Source organism: Diabrotica virgifera, chromosome 3 (assembly GCF_917563875.1).
Source record: "Diabrotica virgifera virgifera chromosome 3, PGI_DIABVI_V3a".
In the NCBI taxonomy this organism is placed as follows: Eukaryota; Metazoa; Arthropoda; class Insecta; order Coleoptera; family Chrysomelidae; genus Diabrotica; species Diabrotica virgifera.
Genome location: NC_065445.1, coordinates 57,104,803 through 57,118,785, shown reverse-complemented (window position 1 = coordinate 57,118,785; position 13,983 = coordinate 57,104,803). Strand labels below are relative to the sequence as shown.

The following is a 13,983-nucleotide window of genomic DNA, read 5'->3' as shown; positions in this document are numbered from 1 at the left end:
TCATTCACTTTGTTTATTCTAAGCACATTGTTCCGAGTTTCGTACGCTTATTCTAATCACTTCTTAAAATTACATATAACAATTTGTTGTATACAGGTTGTTTTAAATTTATATGCCCGTGGTTGAGAAAATTGAAAATATTTTATATTAAAGTGAATTTTGTTTATAATTATCAAATTTTAATTTTTATATCAAATAGAAATATAACAAATCCCCGCCTTGTATTCGATAAAATTTATCTGCATTTTTAAATAAATTTTCTCGAGGCAAAACCAACTCCCTGTATATTTCCTTACTTTAATCTACGTCTTATACCCCTTCTTCTTGTATTACTCTAATTAGTCCCACCTGTAGAGTAATTGTTTCCTTATTTTCAGTGTCCTCATCCTGTGTTAGAGTGTCGGCTATTATGTTGTCTTTCCCTTTTTCCCATATTAATCTTCTGTCTTTTTCCTCAGATTTTTCACATACTTTTATCGTGTATTCTGCATCCTCGTTTTCATATGCCTCCTCTTCAAATGCCACTGTTTCGATCATATCTTTTTCGCTTTCATTTTTTTGCTTTATTTCTTCTTCTCCTGAGCTCGTCTCTTCTTTTGAGGAATCCCAGGTTTCCTTTGTTTCTGATACTCTCAAATTTTCTTCTTCTGGGCTCAACTCTTCTTTTGAGGAGCCACAGGTTTCATTTTCTTTTGTCTTTTTCTGACTTTTTCTCCCTTTTCTTCTTTGTCCTTGCTTCGTTGCCAAATTCATTTCCACTGTTTGTTCTTTACCTGATTCGTCCGTATTTTGTTTCTCCTGTTCCTTGTCCTGTTCTTCTTCTTTTTCTTCTGTTAGATTCATCGTATTATTTTTAAAATCTATCACTACATGTTTTTCTGCCAATTCGTCAACTCCTACTATCATGTCATGTGACATGTTTGGCATTATTACACATTGTAGTGCATACATCTTCTTACCCAGTCGTACCATTACTCGTATGCCTTCATTTATAGTTGCCAATGTCCGTTTGTTTGCGCCCACTAAATTTACCCTAGGTATTTTGTAAATTAAATTTGTTAAGTTAACTTCTTCTATTAGTTTTCTGTTGACCAATGTTATTTCAGATCCAGTGTCTATCATAATTTTAATTGGTTTCTCGTTGATAAATCCATCCACAAATTTTAAATTAACTCCATTTTTCTTTTCGTTGTTTCTTGCCAATTTAATAAACTCCTTGGGGTTACAAAAGATTCCTGTTTGATTTTTGGTTTTTAGTGAGCACCGTCGTGAAAAAACGCCGGTTGCTCATCGTTGTTTATATTTTCGTCATAATGTCTCTCTCCGTCATATCCATCTGTCTGGGTATTATTTACTTCTCTTCTATTTTCTCTTGGTCTGTCGGATCTGTTTCAGTTTTCTTGATATCCCTGTTCATTTTGTCTACCATTATTTCTGTTTTCTTGATTTGAGCGTGTGGTGTTTCTATTCTGGTATTCTCGATTTCTGTCCTCATTCCATTGCCTATTTATTTGTTCATAATTTCCTGTTCCGTTGTCTCTATTTTCGTTTTCCCTTCTGGGATTAAAATCTCGTCTTGTATAGTCCCTCCTATTTTGATTTCTATCTCTGTAATCCTGTGTTTCTCGGGGCCTGTAATCTTCTCGCGACCTTCTTGATTTTGTTTCTCTTACACGTAATTCTCTTATTTGTAGGAATTGGCATAAACTATCTATGTCTTTGTAGTTTTGCAATGTGATATGGTCTTCCAGCGTTTCTTCGAAATGTCTTGCAATCAGTTCGACTAATTGTTCCGATGAGTAATTATATTGTAAATGTTTTGCGTTATAGTAAATTTGTAATGCATATGTCCTTTCTGATATACCCATCCTATCATTGTATTTCCCATTTTGCAATTCCTTGTTAATTTCCAATTGTTGGACTTTTCCCCAGAAATAATTCAAAAATTTTTGTTCAAATTGTTGCCAACTGTCAAATTCTTCTTCTTTGCAATCGAACCATAGGCTTGCTTCATATTTGAGATGGTTTCTGAGAGTTTCTTTTGCTGTTTCGAAATTTCCGATGTGCTGTATTTTCTTTTTTAGGCTATTTATGAACGGCACTGGGTGTAATCTTCTTACATCCCCGCCAAACCTTATCTTCACGTCATCTGTGCTATGTATAACCATTTCTCTTCTTTCTCCGACATTCTGTTGAGTATTGATTTCCGCAATCTTTCTTTCCACTTCTTCTATGTCTGCTTGAATAGCGTTTTGCAACTTGTTTTCCAAACTTTCCATTTCTTTTTTTTGGCAATTCGTTAACTCCTTCATTTTATTTTGAATTTTCATTTCTTGTTCTTTCATGTGGTCCTTCATTCTCATTTCTTGTTTTTGCATGTGATCTTTAATTTTCATTTCATACTTTTCTATGCGTTCCTCTATTTTCTTATTGTTCTCTTCTATCGCTTGTTTTGTTTCCTGTTGATTGTCATCCATTTTTTTCTCCACTTTATCCATTTTCTGTTCCATTTTTTGTTGTGATTCATCCATTTTTTTTGATGTTTCTTCCTGATTTTCTTGCATTTTATCCATTTTTTGTGACTGGAGTTGCATCAGTTGTAATAGTTTATCTATTCCTGATAATTCTTGCTGTTCTGATGCCATGATTGTCGTGTCTAAAATATCTTCTTGGTCTGAATGTTCTTTTTGTTTTTTGTTGTCTTTGCTTTGGCTTCTTGTCACAGACATTTGTTTTTAAGAAGTACTGTCCCCGCCAAATATGAAATTTTACTAGTATGTTACCAAGACGACTTTTTCTCACCCAAATATTATAAATTGTCAATAAATATATCAAATGTAAATATCGTAAAAATAAAATATTAAATCAGTTATGTAAAATTTGTACCTAAAGAGATCTAAAATTTTATGTTATCAAATGTAAGTATCTCACTTTTTACCACAGGCATATAAATTTTCAAATACCGGCTTTACTCTTTCTATCCTTCAAATTTGCCACTAGAAATACTTTACAATGCTTTCCACGTTGGACGACAGTTGTTGTGATCTTGATTATTGATATGAGATAATATTCTTATATGTCACTTAATTTAATCAATGTATTAATACTAATCTAATTAATTAACCAGATCACATATCAATATGTTTTCAATCTCAGGGCGAATTATAAATTAATTACTTACTTTCGTGGCTTTAAATATTTCTTAATGGTTCCTAATCGGGATAGAAAAGAAAAGAGTAAAAAAAATACACATATATGGGTTACAATTATAATCAAAATATTTTTTATTTTATTTAAAAGGCAATCAATGCTTAATATGTGCTATTTCTTATTATTCTTAAACATAACATTTACAAATGGGAATCTTATTTCCTTTTAGTTTTCAATTGAAAGTTTTTATTAACATTTAACTATTAGGAGTTATTAGCAACAACTCTATTTAAGTTTGATGAAGCTTTTCTGATATTATTGATTATGTTATTCAATTTTTTATGTGGAATTTAATACGAAAAACCCATACATTCATGTCCAAACAAATGAGACTGACCTTTTCCTGGTGAACTGAAAATGTCCTCACACAAGACCCGTTTCCTGCTATCCTTGGCTGCGATCAAACCTCGTCCTGGCTTCCAGTAATGTTCTCCTTTGTAAAACTAGCTCGAATAGTTCTCGTTCCTGCTTCTGTTGTGATGCTGTGTTCTACCTTTTTTGAAACTGCTATCAGCTACCGGGACACTCTTGGCTCAAGGAGGTTCTTTTACTCTCGACCTGGCCTACTTCTCGTTCCACGATAGATACTCCACACTCACGGAACTACACCGGCTTTCTCACTCTCCGTACACTACCGTCTACTACTCGACTTCACTTCTCGACAGCTCAAAACATTCTGATCCCACTTTGTCATTCATTCACCTACTTTCTAAATATCCCTTCCAGATTCACAAATCAGTCTTCCACCACCAACTCTCATTCGCAGTATTCCTCAAAACCAATTTTTAATCTTTCTAAATATGCTTAATGGATTTCAAAAGAAAATATTTAATTCCCATTCTAAAATCACTTTCTACTATTTACAAATTTTAATGACCTATTCTCTCTTTCAAATGAGTCTTATTTAGCATAGGCTAATGATCGAAACCTTCCGCGAAAAACGATAATGAACTATCATCTATTTCACTGAGTTTTATTTAGCATAGGCTAATGATCGACCTTCCGCGAAGAAACGATAATGGTACGCGTCATTCACTTTGTTTATTCTAAGCACATTGTTCCGAGTTTCGTACGCTTATTCTAATCACTTCTTAAAATTACATATAACAATTTGTTGTATACAGGTTGTTTTAAATTTATATGCCCGTGGTTGAGAAAATTGAAAATATTTTATATTAAAGTGAATTTTGTTTATAATTATCAAATTTTAATTTTTATATCAAATAGAAATATAACAATATGTATAGGCATTGCTTCGGAAAAAAATAACATCCATCCGTCATCATTAAAATGATGTTCTGTAAAAGTTTTTAGGATTTATAGTTCCCAAATAGGATTTTTCAAAATTCGCCGCTCACAGCATTTTTGGGCCATTTTCACCATTATTTCACAAACATTGTTCTGTAACTTTTTCTACGCATTTCTAGGTATATGCAGTGGTACATTATGTAGGAAGAGAAGTCAATTACCTTTAAAATGGTCTATTGTATAAGGTTGTACGCCTATTTTTAAGCTAGTTATGCTTTTTCAAGATTATCCTATAAAGGAACTCTTCAACCCTTACTTCTTCATAACAGCCAGATCAGTATCGTTGATTCTGTAAAGTTTCTTGGTATTTTTTTAGATAGCAACCTTAAATGGTCCCTTTGTATCGACGCGACGTGTTAAGCAAGAAACTATCCTCAGCTTGCTTTGCAATAAGATCTGTTTCGAAGGAAATGAATTTAGCCTCTTCCAAAATAACATATTTTTCTTTGTTCGAGTCCCATCTTCGATATGGTCTTCCTTTTTGGGGTTCTGGTACAGCTGCCCAATCCGATGTTATTTTTAAATTACAAAAAAGAGCAATAAGATATCTGTTTGGCCTCAGAAGAACAACATATTGCAGAAGCTACTTCAAAGATCACAGGATTCTAACACTACCTTCTTTATATATTTTAGAAACTGTTTGATTAATTCGTAAACATCTACATGTCTTTCCAGCAAGACCTAGACATGACTATTCCACCAGAAATTCTACCTTTGACATCTATTTACCGATCCCGTCCAGTGAGTTAGTAAAAGAATCTATATTATATTCTGCAAAAAAACTATACCACCATCTCCCTATACAACTTAAATCTGCAACATCTTTTCCAAAGTTCCCTAAAATGACAAAAGCCAATTTATTTGAAAGACCATATTATTCAATAGCAGAGTTTCTTAACCAATAACTAAGAAATTACAGTATTCTTATGTATAAGTAGAATCTAAATATATATTTAAGTGTCATATGCAGCAGCTTAACTTATTAAATTTCTTAAGGTAGATTACTATTTCTGAGAACGGTCCTGGTAGGCAAATTGTGAGGTTGATTAACGTCTGTTCCGTGAATAATCCAATTTCCATTGGAATTACGAATAGATAAATCGCCAAGTTAACACAGTGTGTAAATAAAAGTACAAGTGCACTAGTGAGTGAAAATAAATCGTCCAAAGCATCGAAAAAGTAAGATCTCTCCATTATTTACTGTAAACAGGTATTTTAGATGCCAATAATTATTCGAACAATATAAATAAAATAAAACCACTGATAAGAAATTCAAGTTTTGATGGGTCAAACAGACTTGATTTATTTTCGCAGTGCAGAGTCGGACTTATAAAATAAATCTAAAATAGTGCGAGAATTAAAAATCAATAATTTTAATTTTTACGGTGATTACGAACTGGCTTAAAGTTAATTTCTAAATTAAGTTTATAGATTGTGTCTAATATAGGTTTATTTTTTTTAAACTAACCTTATATTTTATATTGTATTCTATACAGATTTCTCTAATTGTAACATTTAGCGGGGCACTTTTAGAAAATGGAAAGAAAGGATAATGACACAGGAAGTGAAACCGATGACGAAACGAAACGCAAAAGAGAAAACTTGGATGATTGTTTTAATAGAAGTAAAATTACAAAACGGTCACCAAGCAAAGCAGGCAACGAAAAAAATGAAGACATGGAAAATGTTATGATTACGATGATGAGAGAGCTCATGAATAAAAATGATGAAATGCTTCAGGAAATAAAACAAATAAGAAAAGAACAACAACAAACCAATAAAGAGTTAATGGATGTAAAAGTAGAGAATCAAAAACTAAAAAAAGAAGTAAAATTGCTACATGAAAGAATGGAGCAACTGGAGAAATTTAGCAAAAAGAAAAGCTTGATCGTAACTGGGTTGAAAGTACAAACAAATGATGATAAGAAATTAAAAGAAGAAATGGAAAATTTCATAGCCCAAGAGTTGCAAACACAAATAAAACTAAGAAGTGCAACAAAAATAGGAGAAACAGTATGCGCAATAGAGACAGAAACTTTCACGGATAAAATGGAAATCCTAAACAAGAAAAGTAAACTAAAACAGCATAAAGACCGTATCTATATAAACAACGATTTGACATCGAAAGAAAAAGAAATACAAAAGGAAATAACTAAAATAGCAAAGGAAGAAAGAAGCAAAGGTAAGCAAACGAAAATCGGCTACAAGAAATTAATAGTAAATGGCAAAATCTGGATATGGGACGAGGAGAGAGACCAGCTGATAGAAAATTCAAAAAACTAATAAACGAAGAACAGCGGCTGAAATATGGTATTGACATGGCAAAAAAAGGAATAACGACTTTGGAAAATGAGGGAAAAAACGATACAAATAAAGAAAAACATGAGGAAATAATAAAAATTGGAACCTGGAATGTACGAAGTACGTACGAAGAGGGTGCCTTAAAAAATTTAGATAATATTATGGAGAATTACAAAGTAGACATCCTGGCCTTACAAGAAACAAAACAGTTGGGAACTGAAATAGTCAAAATAGGAAAAAGAACCTTTTTTAAGAGTGGCGGGACAAACAGATATTTTGGAGTTGGATTTATGGTGACAGAAAAAATAAGTAAATTAGTTATAGACTTCCAAGCAATATCAGATAGAATATGTTATTTAAGAATAAGAGGAAAGTACAGAAAAATTAGCATCATTAATGCACATGCCCCCACTGAAGAAAAAGACCTAGAAACCAAGACAGAGTTCTATGAGAAGCTAAGTAATTTGATGGATAAAATTCAGAAATATGACATAAAGATAATCGTAGGAGATATGAATGCCAAAATAGGAAGAGAAGAGATTTACAGAAGTATAACGGGTGGAAAAAGTTTGCATAAGGAATCAAATGAAAATGGGAAAAAATTAATTGAATTTGCAACAGAAAATAAAATGAAAATTGTAAGCACAAGATTTGACCATAAGGATATTCATAAGATAACTTGGATATCTCCAGATGGAAGGACAAAAAACCAGATAGACCACGTATTAATAGAAAGTAAACATATCAGAGCAATTACCGATTCCAGAAGCTACAGAGGGGCAGATACCAATAGCGATCATATTCTAACGATAGCCAAACTTAAACAAGAGCTGCCAAGAAACCCAAGAACAGCAAAAGAAAGATTAACATACAGGATAGAATTACTTAAAGAAGAAAAAACGGCAAACAAATTTGTGGCAGAGATAAATAAAAGACTTCGTTTCCCCACCGCAGAAGATATTGATGAAGAATGGAGGAATATACAGATAGCGATGACAGAAGCAACGGAACTATGTCTAGGAAAAGTACAAGCAGAGAAACGAAGAGACTGGTTTGACGAGGATTGTAAAATAGCATTGATACGTAGAAATAAAGCAAAAATAGAAAAAGACAAAAATAATACACAGGATACTACAGAAAAATATAAAATGGCAAGAAGAGAAGTAAAACAAATCTGCAGAAAAAAGAAAAGAGAACATCTTGACAAACAGTTGAAAACAATAGAAGAATCATACGTAAACAAGGAAATAAGAAATTTCTACCAAGAAGTAAAAAAATCTCGAGGAACTGCAAAGAGTAAAACAAGTTATTGTAGAGGTAAAGACGGTGTGCTTTTAGGAGAAACAACAGAAAAATTGAACAGATGGGCGGAGTATTTTGAAGAACTATTAAATGAAAATAAACAAGCAGAACCCCAGGAAATAAAACAACATGAACAGGATAACACAGAACAACAACGTGAAGAAGAACCTACACTACAAGAAGTAAAAGAAGCAATATTGAAGCAAAAAAATAACAAAAGCGCAGGAGAAAGCGGAATTCCGGCAGAGATTTTTAAAGTAGGAGGAGAAAAGCTGCAAGAAAAAATTTTCCGACTAATATTAACAGTCTGGCAAAAAGAGGAAATGCCGCAACAATGGAACAATGCACTCATCTGTCCAATCTACAAAAAAGGTGATGAAACAAGTTGCGAAAATTATAGAGGAATATCGCTATTAGAAGTGGCCTATAAAATACTTGCAAAAATCATCCGAAATAGATTGCAAAAGGAGGTAAATAAGATCATTGGAGAATACCAAGGAGGTTTTAGACCAGGAAGATCAACAACAGATCAAATATGTTTATTAAAACTAATACAGAACAACAGCTACGAACAAAATTTGGGACTACACATGTTGTTCATTGACTTTAAACAGGCTTACGACTCAGTGGACCGAGATATGCTATATGAAGCAATGAGATCCTTGGGTATTTCAGGAAAGCTGGTTAAATTAGTGAGAATGACGCTCAACAATACAAAAAACAGGATAACACTGGAAGGAAATTTTTCAAAACAATTCACAGTGAATAAAGGACTGAAACAGGGTGACCCTCTATCTACAGACTTATTTAACTTGGTACTAGAACACATAGTAAGAAGGATAAAAATTAATACAAGCGGTACCATATTTAACAACAGACAGCAGTTTATAGCTTACGCTGATGATCTAGTCATCCTAACAAGAACAAAGGAACATCTCCAAAAAATATTCCAAAAGTTCGAAGCGGAAGCAAAAAGGTATGGATTAAGAATCAACCAAGGAAAAACACAATACATGGTAATGAAAGGAGATATAAATAAAGAGGATAACTATATAAAAATGAAAGGAGAAGGAGATGAATATAAATTTAAGGAAGTAGCAGAATTCGAATACCTGGGAGTGACTGTAACCAGTACTGGAAGGGAAGAAAAAGAAATAGATAAAAGATTATTGAAGGGAAGTCGAGTTGTGGGTGCCTTAAACACGATATTAAAAGCAAAAAATGTATCAATAAACGCGAAAATCAGAATGTATGAAACGATAATACGGCCCACAGTGTTGTATGCGAGCGAAACGTGGGTAATGAATCAACAAGAGGAGAAGAAGATACAGATATGGGAAAGGAAGATCCTGAGAAAAATTTTTGGAGGTATACAGATAGCGGAGAAAACCTGGAGGAGACGAACAAATGAAGAAGTAATGAGGATGTATGGGAGACCAAAAATAACGACAAAAATACGAGCCCAAAGAGTTAGATGGCTGGGACATATTACTCGAATGCCAGAAACTAGAAACGTCAAACGAATATTGAATGACAGAGCATTGGGAAAAAGGAGACGAGGTCGACCAAGGAAGAGATGGTTAGAGGCTGCAGAGAGGGATTTGGAAGAAATCGGGGTGAAGGACTGGAGAAAGAGTGCAGAGGACCGAACAGAATGGAGAAATATTATCCAGAATTTAGAAGCCGTAGGCCTATAAGGCCTGTTAGCGCTGTTATATATATATAAGGTAGATTACGCAATTTGCAATTTTTTTTTTTAATTTTGCAATAGATTGTTACTGATTTTTATTTCACTTTTTTATGTATTATTTATATTGACGATTTTTATAATTTTAGTAAATTGTATTTGTTATTGTTTTTATTTATGATTCTTGTAGGCTTTGTCTATAAAATTGTTGAATTTTTCATGACAATAAAGCATATTTCTATTCTATTCTATACTTTTAATGATTTTTGATATTTTTTATGATAATTTTTTAAATTTCTCATTATGATTTTTTTTCTTGTGTATTTAGGTATATTCATTGCAAGAAAAGTTTATTTTCTTTACTTTAAAATGGTGCCTTGCAAAAAATTCTAGGACAAGATATCTGTGGTGCTAAGGCAAAACCCAATATGTCAAAAAACGTGATTTTGCAGCAGATGAGTTTAAAAGTTCGCGGTGTTGTTGTAATAGTGGACATATCGGAAACTTATTTTATTATCTACTGGTTATATGGATGCGTTTAGCCATGTAGGGGAGACACGTGTGGTCAAAATAGCAAGAGATAAATCACCAATCGTAGATCGGCCGACCGGGCAAAAGATGGAGTGACAACTTTCCATAGAGGTATCAATCCGCCAATGAACAACCATTTTTTTTATAAAGAAGAAGATAAGAAGAAGAAGAAGAAGAAAAAGAAGAAGAAGAAGAAGAAGAAGAAGAAGAAGAAGAAGAAAAAGAAGAAGAAGAAGAAGAAGAAGAAGAAGAAGAAGAAGCAGAAGAAGAAGAAGAGGAAGAAATAAATTCTTACGTCCGATTTACGCGACAAACACGTCCACATTAGAACAATTTACTTCGAGCTCGCAAATATTTGCGGTGAACAGCTGGTTCGTTACAAATTTTTACCAGTGAGGACGCGACTTTAGTGAATTCATCACTGTAGGTTATGAGTAGGAAGCGGATTTTATGCTAAGTGCATATTGCATGCATATTTCGCATATTTGAGAACTTTACTAAATTTTGCATTTTTAATTCTACACAAAATATTTCCCCGCACAGGCTGTCGTATGACTCGTATCTACTGAACTACCTGAAGAGAGACGGCTCATTCACTGCCTTTTCATTTTTTCTTAGAAAATACCCGATCTTTACACAAAGTGCTTACAGTGCTAGGTCTGGATCCCGCGTATGAAAAAAAAGTTGATTAATAGCAAGCTGAAAATTTGTTAATAGATTAAGGGTGTCTAGTCGGATAAACTTTGATATATGGGAACACAGGGGCAGTTTTAATTGTGGAACAGGTTAAAAATTTGGAACGGTCACCCCACGAAAACGGCACATTTATTTTGTCCGACAGAACAGACCTAAACTCTCCGAACAGAGATTAAACTCTCATGCAAAAATCAGACTACTATTTATCACCTGTCATAATTCCTGTCATTTGACATATTCTACATGTTCCACTTATTAAAACGCCCATTTGGTGATAAATAGCAGTCTGATTTTTGTATGAGAGTTTAATCTCTGTTCGAAGAGTTTAAGTCTGTTCTGTCGGACAAAATGAATTTGCTGTTTTCGTGGTGTGACCGTTCCAAATTTTTAACCTGTTCCACAATTAAAACTTCCCCTGTTCCAGTGTTCCCATATATCAAAGTTTGTCCGACTAGACACCCTTAAGCTTTTAACAAATTTTAAGCTTGCTATTAATCAACTTTTTTTTCATACGCGGAATCCAGACCTATGCCTATATAGCCCAATAAATGACCGTTTTGGAGTGTAATTTTCAGGGGCAGCTCAGAATTGCATGAAAATTTGGATTTAGGTTCTACTTACACTCCACTTCAAAGTTGAATTTGTGTCGTTAGTTGCTTTTACTTGGGGGGTGAGAGTCACTCCTTCTCGGGGGGTGAAAAACGCTTGTTTAAAATAAGTCCGGAAACGGATAAATTGACAGATTATAAGCAACTTTCGTTCTATAAAATTTTTTACGTAAGTTAATACTTTTTGAGTTATTCGCGATTGAAAATATTGATTTTTCCACAAAAAAAACTACGTTTTCAGACAGTTTTTCGCCAATAACTCAAAAAGTAAATATTTCATCGAAAACATATTCTAAGCAAAAGTGTAGCTCATAAAAAACGAAAAAAAAATGGTGTAACAGTAAGGTCTATAAATTGAGTAAAAGCAAATTTGTAGCTCATGAAAATACGTTTTTATTCGTCTAATTCCAAATCGAATAATTCAACGCGAAATGACCGAAAAATTAAGCAATTTTCGGGAAAAGCTTATTTATATTTTTAAAATATCTAAAAAACCTTTATATTTGTTTTTTACAAAAAAGGTTTATCGTCAAAAATAAACGAGTTACACTGAAAAAAGTTGGCGCCTCTTTTTAGTAAAAAGAATCTTGAAAACCTCTTTCTATTTAGCACCCTAAATAAAATTAATCGTTACCGCTTTACGCTTTATTTTAACTGTATGTGTATTGTTTATACGATCTTTAAGTATGATTGGTTTAAAGTGCTTATTTTTGAAAAAATATGATTTTATAGTAAAAAAAAAATTTATAAAAATTTTTGAAAAATTTCCTTCTTCCAAAATAACTTAAAAAGTATTAGCGATAAGAAAAATCTTAAAGAGTAAAAAAATGTAGGTTTTGCTATTATATATATGCTAGTTTTATTTTGATTTCCCGTGAGACAAAATTGGTTAAGATATACACTCGTGGATAGTGACCCGTTCAAGCTTTTTCAACTATAACCCTTTCAAAAATAAGCACTTTAAACCGGCGAGACTGACAGATCATATAAAAGATAGATAAGTAAGTAAATTGTTTGTAAAGAGGTAGCGATTAATTTCATTTGGGGAGTTAAACACGGGGAGATTTTCATGATTTTTTTACCAAAAAAAAAGAGGGCCAACTTTATTTTGAGCGTAACTCGCTTATTTTCAATGCTAGAGACTTTTATGAACAATTGAAATAAAGCTTTTAATAAATATTTTAAAAAAGTTTAAATGGGTTTTCCCAAAAGTTCTTAATTTTTCGATGATTTCACCTTGAAATATTCGAGTTGGAGTTAGACGAATAAGAACGTATATTTCATGAGCTACAACTTTGTTTTTACTCGATTAATAGACTTTACTGATACACCATTTTTTCGGTTTTTTATAAGCTACACTTTTGCAAAGATTATTTTTTTCGATCGGATATTTACTTTTTGAGTTATTTGCGAAAAACCGTCTGAAAACGTAGTTTTTTTGTCGAAAAATAAACATTTTCAATCGCAAATAACCCAAAAAGTACTGACTGACATAAAAAACTCTATAGAACAAGAAATGCTTAAAATCAGTCAATTTATTCATTTCCGGTCTTACCTTGAACCTACGGTTTTTTACCCCCGAGAAGGGGTGACTGTCACCCCTCCAAGTAAAAGCAACCAACGGCACAATTTCAACTTTGAAGTGGAGGGTAAGTAGAAACTAAATCCAAATTTTCATGCAATTCTGAGCTGCCCCTGAAAATTACACGGTCTCGCCGTATTTCCCGTTCATTTAGTAGGCTAATAATACGCCGTTATAAAATACAGTATTGCCCAAAATAAACAGTACTAAAACTGAAACACAGATGTATCTTTGTGCGCGCTGTCATATTCAAATTAACTAGTATAGACCTGTCGAGTAATCTTTAAATATTTACTTATTAAGGCCTAATTGTTAAAAATGGTGTTAAATACAGAGGAGAAAATGTTTCTCGTGGAGCATTATTTTCGCTCATACGGAATCGGCCGACGTAATAGTGTAAGCCTGCTATACGTGTGTGATCAATTCACACAACCGTTTAATAAACGTTGTCCAAGTAATGCTGTAATTTTGAAGGTTGTTGAAAATTACAGCATTAGAACATTTATTAAACCGTTGCGTTGTGTGAATTGATCACACACGTATTGCAGACTTGCACTATTACGTCGGCTGATTCCGTATGAGCGAAAATAATGCTCCACGAGAAACACTTTCTCCTCTGTATTTAACACCATTTTTAACACCATTTTTAACAATTAGGCCTTTTTTTTTTTTGGCCTTTGGGCTAAGTGCCCATTCAGCCAGTAACAAATGTGTAACCTATTCTAACTAACTAATCTAACTACACTATTATTCTGGAA

The 13,983-nt window shown here is 33.0% G+C and overlaps 1 protein-coding gene across 1 annotated transcript in view; it reads left to right on the top strand.

Annotated features, from left to right (window-relative positions):
* The window catches only part of LOC114324501 (connectin-like), a 1,593,699-nt gene that overhangs the window by 1,030,433 nt on the left and 549,283 nt on the right, over positions 1-13,983 (top strand). The window lies entirely within an intron of this gene.